The sequence below is a fragment of the Vicugna pacos genome, chromosome 29, assembly GCF_048564905.1.
Source record: "Vicugna pacos chromosome 29, VicPac4, whole genome shotgun sequence".
NCBI lineage: Eukaryota > Metazoa > Chordata > Mammalia > Artiodactyla > Camelidae > Vicugna > Vicugna pacos.
In genome coordinates, this window is record NC_133015.1 from 22,836,314 (window position 1) to 22,863,149 (window position 26,836).

At 42.3% G+C, this 26,836-nt stretch overlaps 1 long non-coding RNA gene across 2 annotated transcripts in view; it reads right to left on the bottom strand.

Moving 5' to 3' along the window:
- LOC140690146 (uncharacterized) overlaps positions 1-26,836 on the bottom strand; it is a 242,317-nt gene that overhangs the window by 39,415 nt on the left and 176,066 nt on the right. The gene's annotated exons all lie outside the window — the stretch shown is intronic.

The window sequence follows — 26,836 nt, forward strand, 5'->3', positions numbered from 1 at the left end:
GTCTTATAAAACATGAGCAGTTCCCCAAGAAAAGGAACTGATTCAGTCATCACTCTTTCCTCCATTGCAGCATAAGCTCGGGGCATAACAGGCCCTCAACAAACATCTGCTCTAAAAATATTAAATAGATGGATAACTGATGTCTAGGAGTCTTACGAGGACTTAGGACTCTTTTGCATTAGGATGCTACAAGGAGGTAGCCTTTCGAAACACATAAAGCATTTTGAGCTCACTGGAAATAGTAGACAATTTGAGGTGTTATTAATAGTGAATGCTAGTAAGTTTGTCCTGTAGGAAATGGTAGATTTGCTACCAATAATCTTGCCATGCAGACATAGAATACAAATTTGTGGTTGCCAAGGGGGTGGGGGGTAGGAAGGGACAGACTGGGATTTCAAAATGTAGAATAGATAAACAAGATTATATTGTAAAGCACAGGGAAATATATACAAGATTTTGTGGTTGCTCACAGAGAAAAAAATGTGACAATGAATATATGTATGTTCATGTATAACTGAAAAATTGTGCTCTACACTGGAATTTGACACAACATTGTAAAATGACTAAAACTCAATTAAAAAATGTTAAAAAAAATCTTGCCATGCATAACATAATTACATCACTCCACAATTAACATTAAACCCACTTGTTTGATTACTTTGGTCTCTATTCGGTGTGTCGCAGCAAATCCTCAAGCTTTGGTCTGTAGGAAGAGCAGAGCTTGGAGGCGACTCTGAGAGAATGTGCACTGGATTTCCATCACACCCTCCTCCCAACGTGACCTCAGAGGGCGGACTGGCCAAGAGAAGTAGGCAGGACAGTGATCAGAAGAATGCCATCCATATTCACCGAGGGACATTAGAGTTAATACAATTCTGAATAAGAAGAAATGATACTGAAGCCATCTTGTCAAGACCTACAGGAAAGCATCTTCACTACGAATGTGACTAAGAACCAGACGGGCCAGCTCAGGAGCTTGTCAGGTTTTCAAGCCCGGAACTTATAAATATGAACTATTGGACACGTTCATCTGCCTCGTCTAGTTCCTTTGTCAACCTAGAGGCAACAGATGATGCACAAGGACTTGACAATAGACTGTTTTGTCAGGAAGGAACACTTCTTGAATTAATTTAGACAGGGAATATTTTTAAATAATTTTAAAACTTCTAACATTCTTTTCAATGCAGGAATAAAGCATTGACTCCAGTCAGTCAACACTCTTTATCATTGAATAAGATGATGACTGAAAAGTAGAGAAGAGACATAAAGTGAATTGTAACAGAACAGGGAGTAATTTCCAAGTACATATCTTTTACTCTCCCCACTGGAAATGAAGTGGCTCTCAGCCCACTAATGAGATTTTTGCCACTTTAGAACAGATCGATCATTGTGCTTAAAATTGCACTTGAAATTCTGATATGGCCCCTGGAGACACAATAAAGGACCCACCCACTTCATCCATCCTCACACCTGTCCTCTGCTGCTCTGGGGGTCCCTAAAGAACCCCACTGCCTTTCCCCATTTTTGGTATCACATAACTGAATACTTAGTTTTTTCTCAAGAATTATTCTGCCTCTATTGAATTCAGCTCCATTTTAGATTGCTAAATGTTTTTTTCTATGCAAGGGAGATTACATGGCGAACAACTAGACTTCCAATATCATTAATCACACTTAAGTTATTGCTAAACAGACAGAATTAAGATGCCCTGCCTAAGCTAAGTTATGAAGTAGTTACTAAATAAACTGCCAGATGACTAAATAAGTTACTAAATACATAATTAATACATTTATAAATAAACAAAATTAAGACGTACTACTCAAGCAGATAAAAATCTCAAAATTACATATTACTTATTTCTTCCTAGATTGTGCATTTGCTAGAGCCGAATTCCCTCTCCTCTGTTAACCAGATGAGCAAGCGTGGAAGCCTGACACAGCGTCCAGCTGTGCGTTAACGGGACTACTTGCAACTAGCATCATTACCATTTTTATTCTCTTCTTAAGGTATGCACAGGAAATTTCCAGTGAAAATTTATTAGAAAAATCATCTTCTGATGAATTCAATAAGCGTTTTAAAAAAAAGACTTCTAGGCAAAATATAATTAACCAGACAGATTGGTTGTTTGCGAATGTATCACACATATTAACTGTAACTTATTAAACGTTTTCCATTGCCAAGCTTTTGGCTGTTTTGCTAAATTATTTCATTCATTTAATCCCTATAGCAACTTATATAAGGGAGGTTTATTAAATAAGGGTCCTTTTAGAGAAAGAGAATGTGGGTCTAAGAGAAGTAGAGTAACACGCATGCACAGTAGTCGGATTCGTGTATAAAGCCAAGACCCTCACATTCAAGGCCCGTGTTTTCAACAGTACGCTGTCTGTATCTCCATTCTAAAGATAAGTTCTAAATGTAGCTGTAAGTGGTTGGTCTGGTTGTTACATTTAAATTCAGCAAACACTGATTGATTGTTTACCTTGGCATATCAATAAAATTGATTCTACACATCAGTTCTATCCAATCTGACGATTACGCTGGGGCAGACATTGTCAAGGACATGACGAATCTGTAAGATTGAACATGCAGGCAGCTGTGGGGTAGGTGAAGGCTTCTCCGAGCCTTTTTCTCCATAATATTTATTAATTTTCTTCTTACATGATATATTTCATTTTCTCTCATTCTTGTAACCAAAACCCCCACAAACATGCATGTCCTCGGGTCAATGACATCTCTTGTTCTATAATATTTAGGTAATTATGAGAACTCATCGGTTAGCTTACATTGAACATGTGTAAGAAATTTAGCTGCAAGGGCCTTGGTGGGTTGGTTAAAAATTTTCAGAGAACGGCCAGACCTCTCTGCTTGAAAACTATTAACTTGAGAAATAGCAGTAGTCTCAAATGAGGATCATGGCCATGACTCAGGACGCAGGCTGTCCTGGGGAACAAAGAGTCAGCTTTTCAAATTAAGGCATCAAATGAGCAAATTAGTAAGAACTTACTGTCAGCCTGACTCCGAGCACATGAGCAGTCACTGTTTTGGCCAACTGGGGACTGACTAAGAAAAGGACGTGCTTAAGCTGAGCTGAAAAATATGCTGCAGTTGAGATTGCTCATTTTTATTTTATTTTGTCTGCTGCATTGTGTTTGATTCTCGGAATTCTATGAAGGGAATTGGCAAACAAAGATGTGCCCAAAGGCAGATGGCAGGGGTCTGTGGCTCGTGTGCCACGGAATGCGACAGATCCCCCCTGGGTCTGTCTGGCCTCAAGGGGAGGACAAAGGAAATACATCAACTGTGTCCAAATATTTGAAGAAAGTTTCATTTAGTTCTGAGTAACTCTAAGAAACAAATCAAAGTATAGGGAACAGTGAGGAGACAATTTTAGATTCGGTGTAACAAACATTGTTTCCAGTGGTTGAGCTGTCCTATGAAGGTGGTAATGAGTTCACTGTCATTGAAAATTATGAAGTCATACAAATGCCAGATTCAAGTAACCCTCCAGAAGTGCCGGGCACACACTCTTCCTCTCATGAGTGAGGAAACAGAACCTCAAAGAAGCTGCACGTCATGCTTAAGATCATGTTGCTGCTGGTGGCGGAGCCAGGACTGCATCCCCAGGGGTTTCTGCTCCAAGCTCTGCCACTGCAGCCCAGCCACAGCAGTGCATTGTTGGGTGACCATCAGTGACACAGAAAAGACGCTGAACTGTTAGCAGGATGAACTAGCTCACCTCCAGGAAGTCTGCTGCCTCTCAGGGTCTGTGCTTCTAGTTTAGGGGTTATTCGACTGACACATTTGGTTTTGTTATTTTGTTATTCCAAGTCAATATGATTTTTCTTCTGGGGATGCTTCTGTACTCAAATTGTTCAAATCACAGAACCAGAAACTCACACTGAAAAACATGAATTCCCCTGGGAGAGGTGAGCATGGTTACCACCCAGAGGTATTTCCAGCAGTCTCCTTAGGACTCAGAAACTCAGAAATGATCCCTTTCCCGGCTACTACGCTCAAGGTGCTACTGCTAAAACCAGGGGTATTTGTGCTCATTGTAATGATGTTATTTCAGAACAAAGTAATTAGAAGAAAACAAAATTGTTTTGGGGAAAGGTGGAAAGGAGATTTGTCTAGATCATTCTTTGGTCCTAAAATTCTATTATTTCTCCTTTTTGGAAGATGTAATGGTCAGAAAGAGTTTCACCTTTATCTTCTAATGGATACACTCTCGTTATTTTGTAATAGATGTTCTTAACCCTCAACTCACAAATTCCAGACTGAATTTGTTTTCTTACCAGTGAATATATAAAAGATGAGTTCATTACAAGCTTTAAGTTTCAGAAACTTGATTCTCGTTCGGCTGTGAGCGGCAGAATTCTATTAATACAGTGTTGGTGATGATAAAAGTAAGAGCTAACACTGAGGGATTCCTGGCTAGTAAGCAAGGACCATCATGATTATTAGAATCGTATTCCAAAGCTTCAGTCTTGTTCTGTTGTCAGCTTCCTACAAATTACTTACTACCACCTCATCTGTAAAGTGAGGATCATGGCATTTATTAGCTCACACACATTACTGGTTGATTGGATGAAGTATAAGTCAGGGAAAGTTGCTGCATTGATTCAGTTGGCATAACGTTTTTCTCCACTTACAATTTCACTGAAATGACCACAGGTTAATAGCCAATAGAACTCTGTCCTCTTCTGGGTGTAACAGCTATTTTGAAACACCGCAAACAGTCAGGTAATAGGAATCAAATCATCCATCTGGCTTTCAAAGCCCCTTGGCCTGTCATCCTGTTCCCTTGTGTATCCTTGAGGACAGGCTCATTAGGCTCAAAGCCACCGTCAGTGCAGGTTGTAATTGGTGTGTGGCTAGCTTCAGAATGAAAAATGTTAGAATAGCATCACGTTATACTTCCAAAATCTAAATAAAAGTCCACATTTGATAATCACAAGACTCAATAGAACCTGAAATACCCAACTACACAGTTGAGAGTCAGAAAAGTTTGTTGAGCAACTTCCATTTGTGGCTTAGGTGTATGCAATGGGATGAGTTTGGAATTAGGCTGGCCAGTCTCTTGGTGGAAGTGAGTTTACCTCAGATGACAGATCTAACTTGGGTATCACGCATGATGGGTGATAACCACCTCTACATCCTTAATTTGGGGACCATGAGCTCCAGATATGAAAGCAGAATCTTTAGATCTTGAAACTCCGAAACAATGTTCTCTGTATTTGAATATAACCAGGAGTATTTCAATTTGGTTGAACTGTAGGTGTCAAGAGTTGGTATCAATGTGAACTACAGTGAGGCCTGAGGGTCTGTGGAAGAAGCACTTGTCCATGTGAACACTTCCAGGCCCTGCCCTTATTCAAGCCCCTCCTGGACCACTACACACCCTCCTGACCTACCTCCTCGCTCCTGTCCGTACCAGCTTAAGTCCTGCTAGAAAAGTGATTGTTCTACATCACAAAAATCTAACCACGGTACTTCCCAGCTTTGAGTTAATAGCTCGGCAGTGCTTTCTGGCTGAAGTCCTAATTCCTTAGCGTGGTGTTCGTCCTTCTCATGACCTAGTCCTTTTTTATCCTTCCGGTTTCACTTCTTACCACCCACATGCCACATCTCCATAGACGCAGCTCACAACTCACTAGACGTGCTGTGCTTCCTCTGGCTTTGCACCTTCATTTCCTCTGCCTGCAGCTCTCTTCCCACTCTTTCTCTACCTCAGCCAGACCCACTCGTAGTCACTCGTCAGGACATGCTCTGCCATTCTCTTCTAGAAGAGGCCCTCCTTATGTTCACTCCTCAGCTACGTACCTTACCATGTGTCTGTACACTCTGACGTTCATCTTTTTTCAAAAGAGCTTTTTTGAGACAAGACCCACATACCAAAAAAATTCACCCACTTACAGTGTAAAATTCAGTGGATTCTATTATATTCAGAGTTGGGCAACTATCACCATAACCTAATTTCAGAACATTTTCAGCAGCCTAAAAGAAAACCCCACACCCACTAACCATGACCCCTCTTCCCCTGACCTCCCCCCTTCAGCCCTAGGCAGCCACTAATCTACTTTCTGTCCCTATTTATTTGCTTATTCTGAACATTTCATAAAAATAAAATTGACTTCTTGCCCTTGGTATAATATTTTCAGGACTTATCCAAGTTGTAGTATGTATCAGTACTTTGTTCCTTTTTATGGACAAATACTATTCCGTTGTATGGATATACCACATTTTGTTTATCCATTCAACAGTTGATACAAATTTGGGTTGTTTCTATTTTTAGCTCTTATGGATGATGATATTATAAACATTCATGTACAACTTTTCTGAGGACATATGTTTCCATTTCTCTTGAGTACACATGTAGAAGTGAAATGCTGAGTCACACAGAAACTTTATATGTAACGTTTTGAGGAACAGCGGAGGAACCTGTTTCCTATAGTGGCTGACGCATTTTACATTCCCACCAGCAATATATGAGGGTCCCAACATCTCATCCTCAACACTTTCCTTTTCTTCTCTTCCCTTCTTTTATTATTACAACCATCCTAGTGAAAGTTAAGTGCTATCTCCCTGTGGTTTTGATTTGCATTTCCCTAGTGACTATTGATTGAACATCTTTCCATATGCTTGCCAGTCGTTTGTATATCTTCTTTAGAACAACGTCTATTCTGATCCTTTGCCAAAATTTTAATTAAGTTATTTGACTTTGACTTATTGAGTCATAGTGTTTTTATATATTCTGGATACTACAGGGCCTTTATCAGTATGTAATTTCCAAATATTTTCTCCCATTCTGTGGCTATATTTTTACCTTCTTGATAGTGTTGTTTGCAACTCAAATGTTTTTAATTTTGATGAAATTCATTGTACCTGTTTTTCTCTAGTGGCTCTTATTTTTGGTGCCATATCTGAGAAACTAACCTAGGGTGGTGGAGATTTACTCCTAGGGTTTTTCCTAAGAGTTTTATAGTTTTACCTCTTATATTTAGGTCTCTGATCCATTCTGAATTAGTTTTTGTGTATGATGTAAGAAAGGGGTCCAGCCTTTTTTATTTTCACATATGGATGTTTAGTCTTCACAGGACCATTTGTTGAAAGTCTAATCTTTTCCCCAGTGAATTGTCTTGGCACTCTTATGAAAAGTCAATTGACTATAAATGCAAAACTTTACTTATGGACTCTCAGAAGTAACTCCAGTCTCCAGGCTCCCTGTGGGGCTCACAAAGAACACCATTATTCTCCCCCAAATTGCCTATTTGGCTTAATGTAGCTAGACTCACATCCTTTCACTAGAATCTTTTTGTATTATTTTTCTGCTTCTGCTATGTTCACACTGGTGGCCTCCATGGCTAAAACTGGCTTTACCTTTTTTTTTCACACAAAACACAGTCATGTGTATTCTAGAGTCTTAGGGTGTGTTTGAGGCAACCAAAACTGTGCTTGAAATCTGTCTGCAAAGTATTTCTGTCACCAGAACTCCAGAAACTGACTGACAGTCCCCTCAAATAGGGAGGAGGATTGTTGGATGACATAACCCAAGGACATCTGGCCAGACCTCTAGTGGAAACAGAGCCGTAAAAACTTGCTATCGGCATTTTACTATGGGCTGAGCCACACAAGAGCAGATCCCGTGAGCCATTGCTACAATGCAGTGCCCTGCTCTGCGCTTCCTAATTGCTTCCAGTAGATACCACCGCACTCTGCCAGTATCATCCCCTCTTCCCATTATCTGTGAATAATGAAAAGTCTTGGTTGTCAGAATTGGGTTAAAATCCTATTTCCAGCACTGACTAGCTATGAGATCCTGGCCTCCTAATCTGAAAATAAGACACTTTTTTCATAGGACGGTTATGAGAACTAAATGATATCTTTCCAGTGCAACAATTATGAGTGTCATGAACATATATAAAACTGGATTTTTTAAAATAATTAATATTTTTAGTCTTTATTGTCAGATGAATTTGCAGTTATGAGCTGAAACAACAATAATTCAAGCTTAATCTGTGTTGAGATGATTATTTAACTCTCAGTATAAGGTAATGTTTATATCAGACTCCTTGTGATGGGTAAATTACACATTGAAACTAAAAAACAGCAGCATGATAGGTTATATTATTCCAGATACACTTATAAATGTGTGTACGCATATTCTAGCTTTGAGAGGAACTTTATGAAGGTTACTAAATGTAGTGTCAAGTGTTTATAGAAATTATACTGTGATAATAAATCGGTCCAGTCTTGTTAATAGAAATGTGGTCAGAGCTTTGGCTCTTCCTAGAAAACTACAAAGCACATGGAATATGAAAGATTAATAATTATGTTCTTAATTCTCCTCTAGACTGTGAGCTTTTCTAGGTCTGGCTCATGTTTTCCATATTTGTATCTCTATTACCTAAAAAGGCTGCCTGGTAAATATAAGTTTGACGAATAAAAGATCAACAAAGGAGAGGAGGATGGTGAGAAGGAAAAAAAAGAAAAAGTTCAGCTGGGTTGACTTCACATTATAATATACCTTCCCCTCAATTTTGGTCCACTCATCTCAACCCCAAAACTGCCCCATCCCATGTCAGTTCTCTCAGCACCCAGCTTCCTGCCAAATATGTTTATAATTGCTGTACTGATGATCATTAACAATTTAGTGAGATTACTTAGTGAATAGCTATCATTGTAAGTAGCATTTATTTATGTTAGAGAAAAAATTGATATCTTAACTCAAGGAGGTCATTAGTGTGAGGATTTCTCATATCCTAATGGGGTATCAGCACTGTCTGTCCTCAGCAGGGACTCTCTGGAACCCTCCTTCCTTTTCCTTCTTCCTGGCTCTGGTGAGCTACATGTACCCAGGCAGAGCCCTGTTGACACACAGGGCGCCAGACCTCCAAGACATACCGACAAGAAGGAAATACTAGAACAAAATTAACTGGGGAAAAGGTATTAAGATTTTCATAGCAAATTATTTTCATTCCCACTTAATCGAATCTTAGCTTTCCTGATTTTTCCTCCCTCTTTCTTAGCACATAGTTTTCTACCCTATAATTGCTACCATATTGATACACATAAATTAGTCATATCCTGGATATAAAATGGTTTGCTTTTAAAAAAAAATAGCTGCAATAAACAGTTCCTACAAATCAGCTTACTCTCTGGTTGAGGATTTAAAATAAGTCATGGTTTTTCCAGGCTTACATGAAGCTTGGGAGAATGACTAAATCCTAGAAAATATTATGGTTTGTATTTCACTACTAGCCTTCCACTAGTTTAAAAACATTACGTGTATTTTTATGAGAACTTGGAAACTAAACATAAAGAGTGGCAGGAGAACAGGCTGTTAAAATACAAGATGGAGAAAGTATTTTTCACCCTAGAGAAACCAATACCAATTCACTGAGTTTCAATCTTAATGACTTTTTGTTCAAGAAATACAGGACTGAGTTTCTTCTTTGAATATTATAGATCTGATCTTAACTACCCTAAGTGTGGGTTATCTGTTATTTCCAAAATGTACTAATATGCTGTCAATGGAATTAGCATCTTATCCAAACTTAAGATATGCCTGCCTTATTGAATGAAGAACTCTAATGTGTCATTAAAGGTTTTTGTTTTGGATAAATAGGGTTCTAGGTGTGATAGATGTTATTTAATTTATGTAGGAAAAGAAAGAAAGGAAGAGCTTTTACTGTCTCATAGAAATGAGTCCAGATGACATTTAACTGGAATGAATAACAGGTAGCTTAAATCAGAAGGATAATGTCTGAATGTTTTATACTCTCTCTCTATTAATATATCCTGAATTGTTACCCCATGGGTTGGAAAAGGTATACATCTTGGGAAAAAAATAATGAGTCTCATTATCTAGAATAACCTAAAAACCTATTAAAATCAATACAAAATTTTTCTAAGTTGGTAGTATTTAAGATAAATCAATAACTTTTCTTACATCAGTAGTAATAAACATAAAAATGTAATAAAAATCCATTTTTAATAGTAAAAACAAAACTATAAAATGCCTAGGAATACCTTATGAATAAGTTCATAAATAAACAAAGTAAGATCTTTATGAAGAATCATATAAAGATTTATGTAAAAGACTAATATGTAATGTAAAACTTACACATTTTATTCAATTTTTAAAAATATAAACATCTTTCAAAAAATATATATAAACATATTTCAAATTAGTCTTACTAAATTACAATCAAAATCCCCACAGGATTTTCTTAGTGGAATTTTATATGCTCAGTTTAAAGTTATCTGAAGAGAAAATCCTTGACTATTGCAAAGAGTATTTTAAAAAGTTAAAAATAAGAACATACACAGTAAATAAATAGATTCATGTAAATATGCATGTGGATATTTGATAAATGTGCTATTTTTAATTGGTGAAGACAAGACTAACTACTTAAAAAAAAATGAGTAACAACTGGCCATGCTTTGGGGAAAAATAAATTTAGATATTTATGTCATACCATACACACAAAATAAAACCCAGATAAATTAGTAAGTTGTTATAAAGTATAAGAGGATTTTAAAGAGTAATTTAGGAGGAAAAATTTCTCAAAGACAAAAAATATTCCCCAGTTTAGAAGCAGCTGATAGTTTTAATTAGATCTCAAAAGACATCATGAACAAAATAAAAGTCAATGAACTAGAAGACTATTTCATATGTGTATGTGTAGTAGTTCACAAAAAAGACAATTAAAATGCCCTGTAAACATATGAACGTATCAGCAATGTCACTAATAATCTCAAATGCAACTTGAAACGTGAGGTGGCACTTTTCTTTACTGGATTGGCAACATTTAAGGGATTAATAATATCCAGTGTTGGCAAGGAAATGGGGGAAAAAAGACACTCTAATATATGACTGATAAAAGCATCAGTTAGTAAGGCCTTTTGAAAGGCAATTTGGTTGTGTCTTCCAAAAACAAGGAAGAATGTGTTCAGCAGAACAATTACGTGCACGCATATAAAGATACACGTGCACAGCTGGCGGCGTGTTTTAATAGCAAAGTGGTAAATTTATATCAGTAAGGAAATGAATATGTTTTTTATGATACGTTTGCTCATTCATACCAGAGAACACTTGTAAAGTGGTCAAGAACCATGAGATAGATGTCCATTTCTGACATGGGATGATTTCCAGGGCATAAATATGGAAGCAATAAACAGAAGTTGCAGAAAGTCAGTGCCAGGTGAATCACATAGTTAGAACGAGAAAACAAACACACAAAAAAGTCAGGGGTGTGTATGTATTTAATGTAAATTAAAGAATATGTTGACTGTTTCCACATCAAAGTTGTGCTGCGGGAGAGGATGAGAATGCAGTCGGACACCAAAGAGGACTTGCTTTTTTGATCTCTAACAGTTCTCTGTTATTCACATCCTTTCAATGAGATATGTTCATTCTCAGGCCAAAAATAAGGTAGAAAAGCATCCGCACGCTTCCCCAGGCACGAGGTAGGGATCAGCGGTTTGAAGTCTCCTCGGGGAGGATGGGTAAAGCTGAGGCTTTAAGCTCCGACGAACAGAGGTCAGCAGTAGCAGAGCTTTCAGGTAGGAATATATCCAATAGGATTTAACAAAAGCCAAACTACTAGCTAGTTTTCATTATAGCGCTTTTGATTCAGCATGCACATACCTGAATATACTTCAAACAGAAACCATACTTGGTGTGTGTGTCAACTTTCCGCATGGAAGGCCAGCCAGCTAATTGGAACTGTGCTTTGTGGGATGAGAATCCGAACAACCATTCCCAGTGGCAGGTCCCTAAAACGATGTGACGATCTATTGTCTTACTGGCTCTCAGTAATCAGCATGTTCAAGCCTGCAGCAGAACAGAATGCCGAAGAAAACATATGCTTTGTTTATTCCAAAACATATGCTCTGTTCTTGACCCAAACAAGTTAAATGTTCTCTTGGTGGTCATCATTTAAGGACAACGATTAATTTGACATACAGGAAAGAAGATACCCCACAGCTTGAAAAGCAGCAGATGGAACGCGTTTTACCTAAGGAAGAAGGTACAGGCTGAACACAGGTCTCATAGCTCAAATAAGGCAAGTCTCTCTCCTCAAGTGTTTCCTCCTAAGTTAGGAAGGAACACAACGTTTTTTAACTAAATGCTGCAAAAAGAGAAATCACATTCTGTAAACCAGTGCTGGGAGACTCTTGGAAAATGGAGGCTGGAGATAAGGAACAAGGGGCATAGTGGTTAAAATCCTCTCAAATCTAAGTCCAAACTAGACTGAGAGAATGTTGTCTTCAACCCGTGAGAAGCTGTTAGGGAAGTTACAGTGTCTTTGTCCAGTCCTCCCAAAAGCTGACGAAACCAAGAGCTCGACGGGTAAAATGACTTGGTGTGGCCACGCGGCTGACTGTGGTCGACACCCATGGGACGCTGTGTACTGGAAGCAGTTCTCTCTATCTGTATGTGTCTAACTGGTTACGGAGCACCGGGATTGCTGCAATGCGAGAAAAGGCCCAGAGCTTTTGGGGAACTTACGTATTATTATTGCAATAGTATTAGTATTATTATTATTATCATTCATTAGCAAGCTCTAACCACATGAAAGGCACACTGATATACACGGGATATAAAACAAAAAATGAAGGAAGCCGTCTCTGATGGCAGTGGGATCAGACTCGATCCGGGCCATCATGAAAAAGTGCCTGCAGGAGCTGTGCGCGGGCTGTGTGACTGTGTCAGATGAGGACACAGTCCCTAGTCCTTTCTCCCTTTGTCCATCAAAATAAAATGCCACAAGGGGAGGTCTGATGTCCTACTTTGCACAGTCACCATGAAGACTGTCCCAAGTCTGTGTATGAGAAAAGATACCCTTTGTATACACATCATTCTGTCAAATAAACATGCAGGTTCATCCTTTCGTAGTAACAATTCACCATATTTTCCAAAGGTGAAAAACAAGGCGTGGGAATTAAAAGTTGCCTGGATATTACTTTTGTCTTCAGTTCCAATAAAAGAATCTCTTACTTTGTCTGAAACTATAAGCAAAAGGGGGTCTAGGGATGTGGTTATTCACAAGCCATGACATGCGGTGTGCCCGCGGATGTCTGTCCTATCACAGAAGAATGCACTGTCAGTCATCTTTCAGTACAATTTTTCCATTTTAAATGATGTTCATAATCAGATTCTCCCTTTAGTCTCTGAATGTTCTTGAGAGACAACTGAATCCCATTTTGAGCTCTTGATAAAATCTTTCATCGTACTAATCATATGCCTTTTTGGGAAGCATGAATAGTTAAAACAGGCATTTTAGTGATGGATACGGGTGACCCGTGTGCTGGAGTCTTGCCTTACCTAAGTGAAAACCGTTCATTTCTTTTTCTTTGTCTCGGTCTTTGTACCTAATCACGTAACCCTCGGTAGACTGGCAGAGAGTCGTCTTTTGGGAACCTCATTCTTCATGAAGTAACTATGACTGACGTCCCCTACTGGCGCCTGTTTTAATGGTGTTGCCATTAAACGGATGCATCCAGGATACCCTCTTCTCCTCCAAAACCCTTAGAGAAATATGTAAAGCGGGTTTCCCTTTTTCATTCTTTTTTGTTTCACTGCCTGAAGAGGGAAGCATGAGATTCTGCAAATATATTAGGAGGAACTGGGCGACAGTGCTTCTGTACATGCATAAATATTGAAGCCAATTTGGGAGAATTAAGAAAGATGGTACACTATGGTTTAATGCAAAAATATTGAAATTCCATTAGTTCTTTGGAGAAAGCTTTATGAATTTAAATATCCTCCTCCAAAAGGGATATATTTTTTTTCCTTGTCACTCTCAAAGGGAATTTTATAGGATGTGATCCAAGTGATTAAATCAACACACTTAAATGTCCTTAAATTAATCACTAGAGCTGCTAAAACAAAGAGCCACAAACTGGGTGACTTAGAAGAACAGAAACTTACTGCCTCACAGTCTGCAGGCCAGAAGTCTGCAGTCAAGGTGCCGGCAGGACCGTGCTCCTCTGACTGTGCAAGGGAGGCTCTGTCCCAGCTGACCCTCTTGAAGTGGGGAGCTCCGAGCACTTAACCAGCTTGTGGCAGTGAACCTCCAGTCTTCCCATGGTGCTATATAGATCGAATGTTTGTGTGTCCCCAAAATTCATATGCTGAAACCTAATTCCCAACGTGGTGGTATTTGGAGGTGGGGCCCTTGGGAGGTGATTACATAGGTTATGAGGGTGGAGCCCTCATAGACAGGATTAGTGTCCTTATAAAGGAGACACCAGAGAGCTCCCCACTCCTTTCCACCGTGTGGGCAGTCAGTGAGAAGACAGTCATCGTGAACCAGGAAGCTGGCCCTCACTTGATACCCAACCCGCCGGCTCCTTTGTCTTGACTTCTCCGGCTTCAGAACCACAAGGAACACATTGCAGCTGTTCCCAAGTGTCCAGTCTATGCCATTCTGCTGTGGCTTCCTGAATGTTCTCCATGTGTGTGTGTGTCTGTCTTTATGGCCAAAATTCCCTTCTCCATGAGGATACCAGTCATAAGGGATCAGGGCCCACGCTAAAGGCTCCATCTCAGCTGATCACATCTGCAGTTGCTGTTTCCAAATAAGGCCACCTTCTGAGGTTCTGGAGTTAAGGCTTCAAAATATGAGTTTTTAGGGGACACATTTCAACCAACAATACTCTTCATGTTTTAGGAACTTTTCTTATTTTCCTTCAATTATATACTATCTCCTGAGTTCTTTGCATAAACCAGGCCTCCCATCTATCCTGTCGGCACGTGCTTACTCCACGTGCCCTCTCCCAGCACACATGCATGGAAAGCCCTAATTCTTCACGGAAGACCCACCTCAGTCATCACTTTCCCCAACCCTCCAGAAACACCTGATCACGCCTTACTCTGTGTGACCATTGTGCCGTTCTTTTATTACTGGATTTGTCAAACCGCACTGATTGCAATTTTATTTATTAGCTGATTGAGGATATCCTCAGAGCTAAGCACAATATGTATTTATATTAAGTAGTCAGTGTCTGTGTGTGTGTCAAATGAATAAATACATCATAACTTACTGAACAATTATTTATACTTTTTATAAGAATATCTTTGTTTTCCTGCAGAGCATTTTTGTATATGTTGTCTTCAAAAATAGACTTTTTGGTATCTAGAGATATTAAAAAACTGACCAAGGACTGGACAAGCCATGCAGAAAATTCTGGAAAACTCCCTGTGAGTTGTCAGAAGGAACTTTTTGGTCTAAGAGAGAAAACCAATTGCAAGTACATTTTAAACAGAAACGAAAACTGAGAACCATAATGAACCAAACTCTACACTGCTGGTAAAATGCATTATCATTTTCTTGGTGGCTTGGGGAACAACAACTAAGGAATTAAATTGCCTTGTCCCTTCCTGAAACACTTCCACAATTATACCCACTCCCAGAGCACTGCTTTCTTATCCAGACAGAATCAAATGCAACTTTACCTCCTGAAATCAGAATATGGCATCATAAATTCAAGAACTGGTATTACCTTTGCTCATACTGTTGCTTTTCGATTAGCTGCGACATGCAGAGACTTCCACAGTTTATTGCTAGGTACTCAACTGAAAATCAGTTCAAGTTCAGTTTTCCTCTAACTGAGAACCTCACGCTCAAGAATTGCCCCTGAAAGACTGCTGTGACAGTCAGCACTGAACCCCAGACAGCTGGGTGACAGATGATGGCACAACAAAATGGGGCTGCTCATAGCAAGAACAGCACCATCAAAACCTTTTCCCTCCAAATGCATAATTCTGCATTGAACCTGCCATAATTCTAAACCGTTTTTGTTGGGCCAGAGCTAAATCTGAAGTTCAGCAAATAGGCTGAGGTTTTGCTGGTGGCCATAATCATGAATATGGAGTCCTACCGCGGTTGGTGACAGCTCCCATTTCTAGCTCATCTTTTAGTTGAACTCCACCCTTCATCTCAGGTTAAAACATTTGAAGTCATTCTTGAGTCCTTTTTTTCCCCTGTCACCACATCCAGTCCCTCAGGAATCTCTCATGAAATGCAACCAGCTCTACCTCCAAAATCTGTATGGGATCCAACCACCCGCTTTTGCCTCCAGAGCTGTCACTCCAGCACTAGCCATTAACACCCCTGGCTTGGATTAACGTAGTAACTTCCTGAATGTCTTCCATTCTTGCCCTTTTACCTTTATTTCTCAACAGAGCAGCCAGAGAATGTGTCTTAAGATTTGAATCAGATCAAATCCCTCCTCCACTTTTGGCAACAACGTCCAAGGGCCAAAAATTAGCGAGGCAGCCTCTTGTCTTAAACTCTTCTGGGGCTGTCCCCTGTCCCCTGTCTCCTCCTCTTTCTCCAAGCTGTTTCCTTGTCTTTCCTCGCCTCCCCCAAGGTGATCATCTTTGAGATGAGGCCAACCTTGACCACTTTATAAATCACCAGCTGCCCCCCACCACCCCGTATTCTCGATCCCCTTGCACTGCTCCATTTTTCTATTACTTGCAGCACTCATGACCTTCTAACATATGAGATAACGCCCTCATTTATTTAGCCAGTTCTTTATTGTCTGTCTTTTCTCTGCTTACACAGAAACTCTCTCAGGGTAGAAACCTTCACCTGTTTTGTTCACTGATGTGTCCTAAGCCCGTTAGCAAAGGAAGCCAACCAGCCTTGATTTCAGTTCAGTTTAGCTATTACTCTATAACAAACCATCCTAAAATTTGATAGCTTAAACAAAGAGCATTTGACTGCTTTTGCTGATTCTCTGGGCTGCTGGGGACCCAGCTAGACGGGTCCATTTTAGTTATTGACTGATGAGCAGCAAAACACATACAGCTTAGTGACCTAAAACACACTCACTTCTCTCTCTCTCGTACTTCTGTGCTGGGGAGTCCCATGCAGCTGCACTCCGATAACAGCCCTGGCGGTTTCACACACACGTCTGGGGATCAGGCAGGGGTGCCGGCGAGCTGAGCTCAGCTGGGCTGCTGGGCTGGCTGGAGCACTCGCCTTCTCCATGCAAGTCCCAGGGCCTCTCCTTCACAGATGCCCTCCCAGTGGCCTCCCTGCATTGCTCCAGCACCACAGCTGGACTTCTTATGCTGCAGCTCACGGGTCCCCAAAAAGCAAATGTGGAAGTCGCTACACCCTCTCAGGGCTCAGGTGTGGAACTGGCACAGCGCCGCTTCCCCCACATCCTGTGGGCTAAAATGAGCCACAGGCCCATTCAGGTTCACCGTGGGCTGGGCACCACCCGGGGTGTGACCACCGGCAGGCACGGCTCATTGGGAGACAAATCTTGCAGCTTTCCAACTAACTTTGCCAAAGTCCCTGCAGAGCGGACAGGAGTGGAATCAAAGAAACGCTCGTCAGTGGCTATTAGGACTTCTATCCCCAGACCGGGGACCTGGAAAGCACGGGTAGGAAAATTGGAGAGAACGCCACAACCTCTAGACCGTGTGCGAAGTCCTCGCAACCTAACACACAGACGGCTGCCGACTGCCTGTCTCAGTGCCACTCGTTTCTAGAGCAAGAAAGCCAGTGTCTTGAGTGAAAACACTCAAGCCTATACCTCACTACCTTTATTTACGTCTCCATGACATTCGGAATTAGCAATTCCCCACAGTTACCCAGTTCCATGATTCCTGAGATCACCCTGGGACCACGAGTTCCGCCCGAGATGTCCAGTTCCGACTCGGCACTGGCCAGCGAGCTCAGGGTGAGGCCAGGTGTTCCGCTGCCGCCTGAGACGTCTGGGGCGTCTGCAGTCACTCCACGATCGTGCTCTCAAGAGGCCTCTACAGGTCAGCTAAGCGTCACCCCTTCTTCTCATGAGTCAGGTCTGTTCTTGGCTCCAGTTTAGAGCCGTCGCATGACAGGACCTTACAGGGTCAGAGACAGCTGGGCTTAGCCTGGGGTGAAGGGATGAGTGTGCTGGGAAAATAGTTCTTAACTGGGTTTGTCTTATAGACTCTTGATAATCTGCCGCAAGTCATGGCCTCTCTCTGTGCCCAAATGCACACACTCAGATATGCAGTGTAAACCCCAAAGGTTCGCGGGCGGCAGAGCCGCTGCTGATGAGCTGTCTCCCCCTCTGTTTGCTTGCAGCCCCCCTGCCCCACATCAGGAGGGCCAAGTCAGACCTTGAAAATAAACAGAAGACAGACCTCTGGCCAGTTCTTTTTTTTTAAAAAAATATTGGGCCCCAAGTTTGCTAAATCAGAGTCAGATGTCCAAAAAAAAAAAAAGCAGTTCATTTATTTGCCTATGACTACCCCAGTCTTCCTCCTAAACTGGGACCTGACACATTAAACAATAAAGTTTCTCCAGGCAAAATATTCCACGTCTGAGATCTGCCCCACTCCCCGCGCTCACCTCTCTCTGCGCTAGTCTGCGTGTGCACAGAGGTGTGTGATGCACGTCACCGTGTGAAGGAGGGAACAAGCAGGTTCTCAGACCCCAGCAGGAGCCTTTCAGCCTCTGGACTGGGCACTCCCTGCACCGCAAGGGTTGTAGGTCCCTCCCGCTCGGCCAGGTCCCCGCCCAACCCTGGCCTGGGCTGCCACCCGACCGCCTCCGCTGCGTCCCCACGGCCAGCCACACCCAGCAGGCCCTTGGCCGCCTGCCTGCTCTCTCCTTCCCCGTTTCCTTTGTGCACTCAGGATAAGCTGCAGCTGCCAGACCTGCCCCTGGAAACTCAGGGAGGCGCTCTCTGGCTTACAAGTACTATGTCTCTCTCTGACTTTACTGACCTTGCCGCGGCCACCCCGACAGTCCCGAGTCCTCAGTTCTGAGTCCCTTTAAACCCGCCTCGGGCGGCTCCTCTGTCCGGAGTGCTGACACGGTCTGCTCTGGTGCCTCTCCCACCTTCGTCCCCTCCCCTGGGACGTCTGGGGCAGGAAGCTGGGGGTTAGGGACTCCTCTTCTCTCTGCCTCATATTTTCACCCTGTCCTGCAGGATCAGATCTCACAGCCAAGCTGTCACATGTATCAGAGACTCCTGTGTACCTACTGAGAATTCTCTGGTCCATGTCATCCAAGCCTGGCTTTTGATTTGCAAAAGCAACTTGGAAAATTAACTTTTGACAAAACTTTCCTCATCAGCAAATGGCCTTTTCCGAACACAAGCACAAATGTGATTTGACAAAGCTGAGAAAAGTGGGCTTTGTCACCCTTATGTTAAAATATTAACCCCTGTGCTTCACAGAGGGTAAGCCCTGGGGCAACAAGGTTTGCAGGATCCTTTAAAAAAATTTTTAATATTATTTATTCTCTGTCATGTTTCCATAAAGAGGATGAGATCTAGTGACACCTCTGATGTCACCCTTAGTGGCCAAGAGGGAATGGAACTTCAATAATAAAAATTATAAGAAAACAAGCTAGTATGAACATTTGTGTGATGCTATTGAAACTCAGCGGCTACTTTTAAGAACACGACTTACTCTTGTCTTCCTCTGTCTCCCCAGCGTAGTTCACCAAGATGAGTTACACAGCTTCACCCAGGCTCCGCGAGCCCCACGTGAAATTCCGCAAAGTGCGGAAAGCTGTATGTGTGACTTCACAGGAATGTGGGAAACCGCCAGCCAAAGCGGTCCCTAAGACTGGGGCACCTGCTTAAGCCTTCCCCAAGAACTGGGAAATACCTTCAAATACGATAAAAGCATACTCTATTCAAGACTTTCCTCTCCATTCTGGGGGGTAAGGAAGGTACGTTTGGTGACGGTGCCAAACTTCACGTCCCCGTCAGTGTAACACAAGCCGTCTGTGCAGCTCTTATATTTGAGTTTCCATTTCATTCCCTTATTTCCCTTTCAAATTAGCTCTGAATTCTGAATAATGAGGAGGGGAGGATTTCTGTGCTTAAAGTCATAAAAGTAAAGGTTTCAATAGACAAGATTCCAAAATGCAGTTGACCTCTTTGCATTCAGAGCAGGATTAAGCGTGACTAGTTGGCAGTCAGCTGGTCCATAAGGGACATTAAAATATCAAGGGGATAATAAAGTATCACGGGACGGAACGAATATGGTCCCAGTTAACCAGGGCTCTGTCGTGGCTCCTTATACACCTGTACGACGCAAGACTGTCTCGGACACTAAACTTGAATAGAAAAACAGAAACACTCCAGTGCAAGGTCTTCCAACAGGACCAGGAAGGCCAAATTGCCCATCCTCCTCCCTGAGACCAGCCACCTGGCAATCACCTGAAACCAGCCAACACTGAGGTCGCATCCCGCAGCCAGAGAGCGCGTGGGAAATCACCTTACGCACAGTCACTTAAATCTAACGCCTCAAATAAGCTTTTCAAGAAGGCATTTAGTTCAGGAAAATAACCAAAGAACTGAAGAGACAAAGATAACATGCTTTGCAGATATGCAAGATCAAAAAGGTACACATGTATGTTCTGAACAGTGCTGTCTAACACATCCGTGTAAGCTGCCTCCATCCTTGCTGTGTCTGGGGAACACCTTCTAGTTCCAGTGACAGGGAAAACACAGAAATGAAAGGAAACTTCAAATAAAGTATGAAGGAATGTTCAGTTCAAGAAGTGAATCACCCATTGTAAACATAAAGACATATAAATATTTTTAGTTAACAGAAAATCAATTTCTCCCTTTTCCACTGAAAAATAAAAATAAAAAAGGATTGCCCTGACAGAGGCCTGTCTCTGTTAGTCCTTTTACCTACGTCTTCTCCTCATTTCCCCACCGACTCCATTTGGAATCGCGCCTCCTTGAATCTGGGCATCTTCTGTCTAGTGGTCAAACCTAAGATAAATGACACCCTTTTAGCTTAGAAAAATGAGATTTTCAAGTCTTTTTCAACTGAAGGACTGTCAAGCCACATGTATATGCTCCCCCAACCACAGAGGAATGCTACACAGTTTTAAAACTGACTGTTGTTCAACTTAACCCTAGTTCAGAACCATGACTGTAGCTGATACATCACCTTGCATGTTGGTTGTCATCCACATCAGCTGTTCCTTCTCGGGTTGTGCTATTTGCAAGTGCAAAAATCAGCATGATGGGATGGAAAGAACACAGATTCGGGGCTCACACAAAACCGGGTCTGCAGGCCCCCTGCTTTCTCCTCGCTTGATTGTGCTTAATTTCTCGTCTGCTCTGAGCCCGCTTTGCAGGGCTGACGAGTGGATCAGAGCTCATGTGTATAAAGTGTCTCCTGTGCCCACTACAAGCAGCTGTTCAGTGGTTAACAAGTGACGCTCTTTCTGCTGTCCCTCTCCCTGTTACTGTTCAGCATGCCTTTTCTGTCTAGAGTCAACTATGTAGTTAAAATATCAGAAAAGAATGGAGCCCTCTGGCACGTCACACACACACACCATAAAACTTACTCTTAAATCCAAAAATTTACTCCCAAAGCCAGAAGACCTAAGCCAGTCATTTGACAGCCTGTAGCTGCTGCTGTCTTGTCACCTGAGGCTCCCCTGATGGGAGGGCTGTCTGCACGCCCTCCCTCCCCGCCATCAGCGTGCTCACCTTGCCCGTTGGAGCCTCCGTCAGAACTCTGGGAGCACACCTGCGCTAGGTCGGGGGAGTGAGGACATCTGACGTGCCTGTTTCAGACGATCGGCAGTGGCTGCCTAGGGCGCTGTGTTGAGAATGATTCTGAAGCTGTATCTGGACTCAGAAGAGAGGTCTCTGTGCCTGGGGAGCCATGGCTGTCCTGGGTATAGAAGTGTGTGTGCATTTGCCTCTCCAATACAAGTCACTCCTCTACACCATGGGCAAGACCTCACAGTCTGGCAAATACACTGAGAAATGAGAAGCTGTTGTCTGACCTGGGACACGGGTCATTCCCGCACTCAGGGTAGTCCTGGAGTCTAACGCACCTGAGCTGTTTGATCACCCGGTATCAGATCCATCAAGAATCGCGGTGCAATCATCAGCAAGCGGACAAACCGCGCTGCAAGCGACCGTGTAAGACTCGGGCTCTCCTTGTGTCCTCACTGACAGGCTCCGAGCTGACACACCCACGGCACGCTGATGGGTGTGTGCTCAGAGAACAGAGACTCGCTCTTACAGCAGCTGATGTGCACTAAGGGAAGAGGGAAGATCTAGGTACCCAGTAAAGTGAATCTCACACACCTCTGCAATGTCAGCTCACCTCTATCCCCGCGGCTAAACTCACAACAGGCAACGCTTAATACACTCCACGTATAATCTCCACCCTGTTTTCATGTAACACGTTGAAAGCTGGGTTTATTTAAACAGCACCCCTCTGACTCCCCTTTAGAACAGTTTCCTCTACTTCCTTCAAGAAAGTTGCAGTTCTCTGTTTTTGACATGTATGGACTGTCCTGGTTACAATGAATATCTAAATTTGTATTGATTTTTTTTTTATAAATAAGAGAAGACAGATTCAGAATCAGTAAAGCCTCTTTAAACAAAGTACGGTGAAGACTGACAAATTTATAAAGGTTATCATGAAAAATAAACAGGAAGAAAAAGAATTGATGTTGCTGGTATATGACACGATTGAAAGTCTCCCCGTGGTGAATAGTCCTCTCTCACTGCAATTTTTGCTTTGAAATTGATTATGTTCTTATTTTGGAGAGGAAATGCTACCCCTAAATATAGTAAGTGACGTGCAGGATGTTTTCCCCTTTTTACACAATCTGAGCTAATACAAGATACATTGTAATATATGTGAGAATTTACTTCTAAAATACCTAATAGCTTTCTTTTCCCTTTCATTCAGATTTAATCCATCAAAAAGGTAAAAAGCACCTGAAACTGCCTGTAATCTCATAACCAGGGACCAGTATATAGAATTCAAGGGAAACTTTGGACTTTTCTGTCACACTGTTCCCATTTGTCCAGAGTCGTATTTTGTGACAGTCCCTTAAAGCCTCAGGTTAATACAAATGCCAGAAAAGTACATCCTCTCCTTTTCGGGGTGTTAAAAACATTCCACCACAGGGAGCCAGATTTACAAAAGTGTAGGTGCAGCGATCACTTCCACTGCCCATAATTACTGCCTGCTTCGGAGCGCTCTGAACAGAGGCAATGTGCTGAAATGTTATTGCAGTGAGAAACAAAATACATATTCAGGCCATTTACAGGAAACCTTCTAAGGGGGCTCAGATCCAAGCGAGCCACCACAAGCCAACATTGTTTGGTTCTTTGACTCCTTGACTCTCAAAAGCTTAGGTGGCCAGGATTTCCTGGCTCCAGCTCTGTGGGACTTGGCCCTCAGCTTTTAAAAGAATTGGGTTGCAGAGGACGGCAGCCATGGGGGCTGCCTGGAAAGTGAGGCAGTTTCCACGCTGGCAGCCAGACAGGATACCAGGGGATCAGTCGTAGCAGAGCTGCTGCCGGATCCCGTTGGCTCGGGCCTCGCCCCCAGGCCTCCAGCCAGACAGGAAGGCTGCTTTTGTGGGGAAAGCGTACGAGCTGAAGCATCAGTAATTCCAGCATGAAGTGCTTCTCTCTACCTCGACGTGACCTCTTGGAGCGAATGCAGTGATCACCCTGGCTCCAGCAGCCAGAGGCAAATAACAACCTGACTGTCCCTGCACGCTCCTCACACTCAGAATCCCGCACTGTATCCAACACCTACAACTCACAAGTCTGAAAGGCAGAAAGTCTCGCAAGTTTTCATTCCTTAGGATGCACACTTGCTTCTCTGTAAGGAATTTTAAGGACCCGATTCAAGATCACAAAAAAATGCAGTCAATAGTCGTGCCAAAAATAAAACTTAACTTTGAGGCCCCAGGGATGTCTTGCACGTATGTCTATTTCCTAGTACAACAGAACATTGTGATTGATTGATTCCGTGAATGAGTGATGCTAACTGGACTCCCTGCTTCCACAGTCCCCAACCCAATCCCAACACAGTCCCTTCTCCGCGGAACCCCCAGGGTAATCCTTTCCAAACGTGGATCAGAGTATACACCTCCCGCTTCATACACACTGACGCACACACACACAACGCCCCAAAGGATTCACATTATATTTAGAATAAAACCTCACTGCCTGGCCACGGCTTATCAGTCCTGCGATCCCGGCTGCCAGCCTTCTCTCGGGCGCCATCTTCCCTTACTGCCTGTGCTCCAGTCACCCGCTGGTCCCTGCCGTCCCCTGAGTAGGCGAACTCAATCCCACCTGAGGACCTTTTCACTCTCTCTTTTGTGCCTAGATCGTGTCCCCAGATCTCCACATCTCTCATCCCTTTCTATCCCCTTATCCTGCCTTCCCTTCTCTTTAGCACACTCCACCCAGCTAATTCAGTGTTACGTGCGATGTGTGCCCTGTCCGTCTGCCCCACTGGAACGAATGCAAGGGGCACCATCTTGTACGGACTTGTGCCCCGCCACCCGACACAGCAGAGTAGGTGCACAATAAATGTTTGAGAAATAAGCAAATGAGAAAGCTTATTTAAGCTTAGATAAGGTGTCACACGCTGCCTGGGTACCAGGTGGTCCTTGATGGACTGAGACCTTACCAGTCTGACCAGCATTTGCTGAGCATGTGCCGGCTCCAAAATTGGTCACTTTGCACCAATTCAGACCACCCTCCTAGTGACACTCCATGGCTACTAAACTCCATGAACACTTACACTCCATTTCTCTTGTGCTTCTCCCTGTGGAGCTTCCACCAATTAAACAAGCCCACAGGACAGAAGAAATAGGACCACGCACGGTCACGGTGGCGAATATAACTTTTGGGCTTCTTGGAGCTGCGCAACTTTAGGGAGGTTGTTAGATCTCTCTGGCCTTCAGTGCCAATTACAGGCTGAACTGTGTCCCTGCTGAAAATTCCAGTGTTGAAATCCTAACCCCCAGAACCCTAGAATGTAATCAAAAGTGTAAATAGGTCTTTACAGAGGTAACTGAATTAAAACGAGTTCATTAGAGTGGGCCCTAATCCAATGTGACTGGTGTCCTTATGAGAAGAGGACACTCTCCAAATGCCACACGCATGCACTTGGATGACTCAGAAGAAGGGAGTTATAAAGTACTAAGAGCAGTTTTGAAGAGTACAGATAGCTCAGATATAAGAATCCAGAAGAAGTGGGAAAAAAAGAGAGAGAGAGAGAAAGGAATAAAGAAATAATCATATGTCAGAATAATAGCACAAGAGAATGTATCCGATGTGCCAAAGACACGTGGCCTGTGGAAGGGATTATGGCCCAAAAACTCAGACACCAAAAGCATAAATAAATCTGCAAGAGAATCTATAATCATTGGTTAAATCACGATCTTTTTTTTTCAATTTGGAGTATTATATTTGATTTCTGATCTTCACTTAATGCCTTGAGCAAATTTTTCCCATTAAAATTTGTAGGCAACCTGATTTCTAGCCAAGTATAAGGGGTCTTGCTCAAATTTCTCATCCTTTGACTCATCAAAGGTCTGCATCACATCAGACACAAAGGCTAAAGCTCAGGATACCCCCACGCGCAGTAGACGTCTCTCTAAACCTTCGCAGGATCCACAAGAATTACCGAAGAATTGGTGCAATGAGCAAAATATTTTTATCCAAACTTTTCTAACCTACCTAACTCCTTTCAGTCCCATTTCCCCCACGTGAGATAGCTAGGGATACATGTTAATTAATATCCATCCTTTAATAAGAAGAATGGTAAGAAACTGAGGCACAAGAAGGTGCTGTTCCTCGCCCAACGTCACAGAACAGCAGGAACAACACCGTGCGTCTGGCTTCCTTCTTCTGAGCTCCCTTCATGAGACCAAACTGCCCTCCAAGTTAGTGCCTCTTCACAAACGCATCCAAGGAGAGAAATAAATCACCTCATTATAGAGTTCCATAGACATGTATTTTCCTCTTCAGATAAATTTTAAATAATTATAAAATTCTTTATGACATTCTGATAATAGGAAAAAAAGTAAAATGAGATGCCTCTTAAAAGAATTTGCTCATTTCAAAAAATCTAAAAATGACTTCAACTTTACCACAATAAATAGGGGGGCAGACATTTTAGAATAACAAGTCCAACTATCCTCTAAAAACAGTGTTCTAAATTTGGAAGAGTCCTTTTTTTTTTTTTTTTAACCAAACTCTGTGACACTTCTGACTCACTCAGCTTCCTACCTATGACAGGTCATTTGAGAGCTGGACCAAGCCACCCATCAGTGCAGAGAAGTTACTATCATTGCAATTGTCTGAAGGTAAAGAGCCAACAGAATCCTTGGATCAGAGACACAGCTCATGAAACAGATTTACCAAAAATGCCCAGTTCTGTGGACTTCGGGAACTTGAAGACAATACTTGGACATCCCCGGGGCCTCAGAGCTGGGCTTTATACATTTGATGCTTCCTTGAGTTACAAAAGGATAAAAATGTTTCTCCATGCCTGGAAATGTTACCTGTTTCTCTGGCTTCATTGTGTTCTATCAGCCTGTTCTGTGGAATGCCTTTCTTAGTCAATTTTTCCTAATGAAACCCTGGCCACTCCTCTGAGCTACAACTCAGTATCACCTCCTGTGTGAAGCCTTTCTTGAGCAATCCATTTGGGATTAATCTTGCCCACCACCCCGCCCTCTGTAGTCCAATTTCCTTCCAGTGAAAGGACTGGTCACACTCTACTTGCTATCTACTTTTGTAAATGTCTCTCTGTCCCACTAGACTGCACCTGAAAACATAATCATTTTTAAGGCTTATTACACTGAATTAAAATGGATTCCAACTAGGACTCAGCAGACAGTCTTATTCAAATACAAAGTCAAATAGAATTTGTTATCCATGGCCTTTCTGAATCACAGATAGCTTCAGTGTTAGTGACAATACATTTAAATATAAAGAGGGATTCTATTTGGAGCTCACATCTTGGGCCCTAGAACTGACTTCTGCCCCTGACTTGTAAGTACCA